General features: G+C 43.5%; 1 protein-coding gene across 1 annotated transcript in view; it reads left to right on the top strand.

Annotated features, from left to right (window-relative positions):
* Positions 1 to 286: 286 nt before the first annotated feature.
* LOC138576228 (nuclear factor interleukin-3-regulated protein-like) overlaps positions 287 to 6,000 on the top strand; it is a 211,902-nt gene continuing 206,188 nt past the window's right edge. The window contains exon 1 of the mRNA XM_069649540.1: positions 287 to 482. The gene's annotated coding sequence lies outside the window, so the exon portion shown is untranslated. The remainder of the gene's footprint in view (positions 483 to 6,000) is intronic.

Raw genomic sequence — 6,000 nt, 5'->3', positions numbered from 1 at the left:
AGGAAGAGATAGAAAGATAGGGAAATCGAGAAGTTCGAGGTCACAGAGAGGACGCGCAGAGGGATAGTGCGAGCTGATTACCCTCTCATCGTGTCTGTTAATTATCTTTAAATGCGCGTGAAAAGTTGCCACGCCAGGTGCGAGAAACGCGTTGCCCTCTTATTTCCACTCCCTGTGAAACCTAGAAAGCAAGTTGCCTTGCCTGCTCTATAGCAGTGCAGGGCCAGCCACTGTGTGTCACTCACACATCCCTAATCGCCGGTGCTGCGGAGAGGACGTGCCTCGCCATCGCTTACGCAAAGCAGCCTCTTCTGACCTACTGGCACCGTTATCTCAGCAGTGTCGTGGGAGGAGGCTGCTGGGCACACTTTCTCCAGCCACGGGGGCAGGTGGCAGCTAAGTGCAACTCTCCTGGCTCAGAGGCTGTGATCAGCGGGTGGCAGCTGCCGAGGCGGACTCTGCTGCATGTCTGCCACCACAAAGTAAGTCTGAATTCCAAACCCCTCCTTAGTACTAACTTCTACACTTTGTTTAGATCATTCTTGCCAGTTTCTGTGCGCAGAAAGATGATGCCCGGTGATAGGCATTGCTGGGCACGTGTGGGGGAACTGATCACATGCACTCCACCCAAAGAGCAAATAGTTGCTCAAATAACCGGTTTGTGTTTTTCACAAATCACCGTATTTGATAAAAGCCATGAAAACAATTTTATGAACCCCAAATACCAAGTTTCTTTCTTTTGCTTAGGTTTTACGAACTATATTTATTTAAAGCCAGACAACTTCAAATTTCAAACAGGCAAATTATACAATTCAACATGGACCGTTCCATTCTGTAGAAAAGTGAACATGCATTAAATGTATACAACATATATGACGAATGTGCCTGTAATTTGCATGCAACTGCATGTTGTTCATTGTGCATGAGTTCTGCATGTAAAGTATAGCAGAGCCCTCAACTCAACACTTGTCCTTCGGGTTTATAGACTGATTATAGACTGCCCCCATTCGACCTTTAGCACTGTGAGCCATACAATACACCTGAGTCCCGGGAAGAATTTGCTCAAGCTCTCGCATAGTCACTGACATAGCAATGCACACCGCGCCTGAGCGCTGTTCATACTACAGCTATTATAATGTCACTTTATTCCATTACGTATGACAGCAAGATAGTTCCGCGGGTTGAGTGCTTGCTGCTGCAATCTGTGTGTGGTGTGAGGGTAGTAGGATTGAATCCTGGCAAGGCCAACTCAGCCTTTCATGTTTCCGCTGCCTCTAAATGAGTAGCATTTTTATTTGGCTGCTAATTGTATGTAAATCTTCTATGTACAGCGCTTTGGTGAAAACACTATATAAATAAGACATCGTCACTACACAAGTCATCTGTTAATAATTGAACAGTTGCTTGAAAATATAAATATTATTTGCAGACAAGATAACACTTTTTATTTCATGTCTGTTCAGACTACACACTGCAGAAGAGCCATTCACACCACAGCGCTTCAAATCCATAAGAACGGCAATAAAGTGCTACAAATATCAAGTACCATAACATAAAATGTCCTAATTCAATCCTGGTTTTTTTTTCATTTAATTTTATTTCAATTGTATTTAATGGGACATTTGCCTGAAATGTAAAGAAAAACACAAGAAATGGGCTACCTCTTCCCGAATAGAATGTTTCAAGTGGTCATGTCTGGAAAACAGTTGACATTTTAAAAAAAAATACATAACCAAGAGGATTTTTGTATGTGTATCAGTATTTATCAAATGACAGATGTTGTGCCCAGCACAGCGGATTTGATTGAACTTCAGCTGAACTCTTGGAGCTGAACTGTGGGGCTCCATTGGCGGGGAATACCAGTGTACACCCTTTACCCCAGACCACTGCCTCCATGTGGAGATTTGCTTTTGGCGCAAAAAGTGTAGGGGCTGGATCTTGAGTCCGGTTATTAAGTGAATCGCTTTACTTGTGAGTTGTCTGATTTGTTTCATATTGCATTTGTACTGTTTTATTACTATCCCATTGAGTTTTTATTTATTGGGTGGTCCTCGGATGCAGCAGAAGTAAAAATCGCAACTCCCAAAGTGCAGACGGGGTTCAGCCGGGCAAAGTCGGGGATTGCGTAGGGCTCCAGGTGTGAGAATAGATGGCGCAATGGGCAGATTGGTTGCGCCTGGTGGTCCCTACAAGTAACGCGGGACCACATGTGACGACAGTGACGCAAGCACGCACGCACGCACGCGCTCGGCTCAGCAGCGTCCCCCGAGCTGGTGGTTTTTCGAGATCCTTAGGTTTACACTGTCAGGTCCTCGTCATGACATTATACATTTTCCTCCGTCCCCACAACCTTTCCTTTCCTCTTTAACAAGTGAGGATCATATCCAGGATTTTCAGTGGCCATAGGGCGACGTGGCTACTGCAAAATATACATTTAAGCGGTAATATTGATGGACCTCTCTGGACGCACCACGTAGACGCCGAGTACAGGGGTGCAACTGCTACTTTCTCTAGCAACAGAGGCAGGAGCCACACTTTGCCCCGTACAGATATGTTCACATTTCAGCTGCCTACCACTATACTTTAAATGAAACTGCGTGCATTGCCAATGCTGCAGGACTAACACATGATTTGAAGGCGTGCACACGAACTTCTGTGTTGCAAATGCAGGGCCTTTGAATAGTATCAGGAATCTACAACCTGCAATGCTGAATTCTTTCAAGTTCAGTGGCAGTCTCCAAAGCAGAAAGCTGCAAGGTAGCACAGACGGTTAGGGGACTGTTGCTGAGATCAACCTAAAGTTCCTGTACGTATTTTCAAATTCCTTCGTAAATGTGCTCTGAAATGCAGTGTTTACACCTGGGAAGGTCTTGAGGTCGGTTTCGTGCTCATATTCGCGGGGTGGGGGCGATTTGCGGGGGTGGGTGAGTTGGATTTTTGCACCCGTACTGAATATCTAAGGGAGGTACCCATGACAGATAGACAGAAAATGAGAATGCATCAGCAGGACGCCCTAATTGAATTTGTCCAGGTCAAACCTCAGCTTGTTCTGCTCTAGCCCGGGGCAGCATAGGGTCCCCATGCACAGGGTCCTCCTGCTCAATTCTTTAACTTGCCCGAGTAATATCTGGCATTATGACTATTGAGTAGTTTCGTTTCAAAAGTGTGGGGGGAGAAAAGTGCCCTCCCCACGTATTAAACAATCTACAAATTCGTTCACAAGCTTCTCGGGAGTTACTCCTTTTTTGTCATTTTCGTAATTACAGTGCAAGCTCCTCCTTGTTTAAAACTATTTTGCAAACACTTCTTGAGCAGTACTGTAATGTCAAATCATTTTCACAGATAATTACTACCGAAAACCAATTTTTGAAAATGCCTTTGAGGTTTAATTTAAACTAAGCATCATACGTTTGGTGGAGATTCGGAAATGGCGGCAGGTTGGTGATTTCAATAACACAGGCAGAAAGGCCACATTTCCGCAGTCGAGTGATAGCTTTCCTCTTCTGAACCGGTGATGGCTTTCCCCAGAACTGTGAAAGGTGCCCCACATGTAACAGGATGTTTCCCTGTCTGGTAGCCATCCTTAGCTCCCCATACATCTAGCCGGGTACTATAACTAGACTCCCTGCAGCTGAGAGCATGCTTTCCTAAGCTGCTGTGGTTCCGCTTTTGGTAGAGAGCTAGAACAGGTGAAAAAGCAGGCGGCAGCTCTTCAAGATGTAGCGAGCTTGCACAGATCCAGGCAAAGAGGAATACAGGCACACAGCCTTACAGGGGAGTTGCTAGGTCTGGAAAAGACCCGGGGCTAAGCTGATGTCGGAACAGTCTGGACTGGGAGCTAGCTAGTCTTTTGGCTGTAGCTCCTGAGATTCTATCCGGAGCTTCAACCAAAAGATCAGGGGCTATAGCCCCCTTAGCCCCCCCTAGCAACGCCCCTGCAGCCTTATTCACAAAAAGAAAAATACCTCAATGCCAGGAACCATGTGCAACAGTAGTGCATTCTCCACAGTTCCTCTGGTAAAATTCTATAAAGGCAAGGTCATACCTGTTCTTTTATCTGGGAATGATGTAAAATCCCAAAGCCAGAGTAATTAACTAGGCAAGATTAGAAGGGATATTGTGGAGAAGAGTGTTAAGTTTGAAGCAAAGTCTGCCTATGTCCAGTCTACGATATGAGCTGGGTCTTCGATCGTTACAATAATATTGTGAGTGGAAAGTTGTTTCACTCTATAGCTTGATAGTGGCCCGAAAAATAATTCTTTGTACGAGGATATTAGACAGCACTCAAGTTACGGCTACAATCCAGTCCTGAACCACTTGAAAAAGAATGCAGCTAAAATATTTTGGAATGTGATCGTACGGAAAATGACCTGGTGTGTAATCCATCGGGTGTTAAGGTAGCCCTGGTTAGAATGGATTGGATCCGAACAATAGCAAAGGTGCAGGGCCTAGTGACAGGAAAATCCTGATCCAGTATGACTAAGCCAAGAGGTTATTTATCCCGGTATTGGAGACGATTTCCAAACCCATACTGGCGCTCACAATTCTTAAGGTCTCTTAATTTGATTCCCACTGGAGAAATACTGTCTACACAATCAAAACCGCAAGACATGAATGACTGGTGCAATTTTTGTAAGAGTGGTGTAAGACAGACATTGAAACATATGATTGAGTGTCAAGTAACAGTGAAGATGAGAGTCAATCATTTCAGACGATTTGCAGATAAGGAGGAACGGGTGTGTTAGATGGTTTTCGGGAGAGATTGTCATCTGGTTAGGAAGTTTATCTATAGAAGTTTTAAAAGTGCTGAATGAATTAGGTTTTATTAAATTATGATCAGTATGGTTTTAGATGTTTACTTATTTTTTTCTTCTTAATGTTTTCTTGTTTTCTGATTTTTGTCTAATACTTTGGTATGTGACAAGTCGAATGTATAAATGAAACACAATTAAAAAAACTAGAACACAAAACAAAAACGATATTAGTTAAATCCTTTAAAAAGACCCAACCTTTAAAACATATTGGTTACGCTGCTCAAAATTCCCAATGGTGGTGGCTGGTGAATCTTTTAATTGGAGGGTATATTTCCCTGAGTACGCTGGAGCAGCCGAATGTATCTAGCTAGGGAGACACACAAAGTGGGTCTGGTGGAATCTTCCCCAGAGAATTATTTTTTAATTAATGGGTTAAAATATGGCATTTTACTAAACGCCTTTAGAGAAAAATTGGGTAAAAAGGCACACAGTTTACAGTTTTGTAGGGTAAGGCTTGAAAAAATATGTTTTCTTGATGCCTTTGCTGACAGTTCTGCAAGTGTAAAAACAACATTTTCATGCTAATTGTGCCCGTACATGTCCATGCTCGCTGCATCACTATAGGACAGTATTCCCCCAAAAGAGAATGCACAAATTTGCTTTGCCAATAATGTCAGCAAATATACTATAAGAAAATATGTGCATGCTGCCAATATATGCCAGTAGTCCCATGTAAGAACAAACTGCTGTTGGCCTTCTCCGTCATGCCACAGTAAGAAAACATATCCTTGCTGGCTGCACAAATGTCCCCCTTCCCATCAGGCTAGTAAAGTATGTCATGGCAGAGCAAAAACATGTCCTTACCTGCTGCACACATGCCTCATCATGAACCAACATTCATCAAATTGGCCTTGCGTTTAGCACCAGTAAAAATAGCATGCCACTGTAAAGAAAGGAATTGCTGGCTGCTCAAATGCCCCCTCACCCCACAAACGATAACACATCATTTTGGATTTGCCCTTAACACAAGTAAAAATGCCATGCCACAGTAGCAAATTATGTCCTTACTGACTGCACAAATGGCCCCATCATCAGAACTTTCATCATGTCGGCTTTGCCCTAAATGTGAGTAGAGTACAAAATGCTACCCCAATCTGGTGCCTTTAATCCCCATTTGACCCCTCCTCTACAGAAAGACAGTTATTAAGTTGGCTTTGCACAAAAATGACAGCAAAATATGCAATGC

This window comes from Ambystoma mexicanum, chromosome 1p (assembly GCF_040938575.1).
Source record: "Ambystoma mexicanum isolate Mex_15411 chromosome 1p, UKY_AmexF1_1, whole genome shotgun sequence".
Lineage (NCBI taxonomy): Eukaryota > Metazoa > Chordata > Amphibia > Caudata > Ambystomatidae > Ambystoma > Ambystoma mexicanum.
The sequence above is the reverse complement of the archived record's forward strand: the minus strand, read 5'-3'. Positions and strand labels throughout refer to the sequence as shown.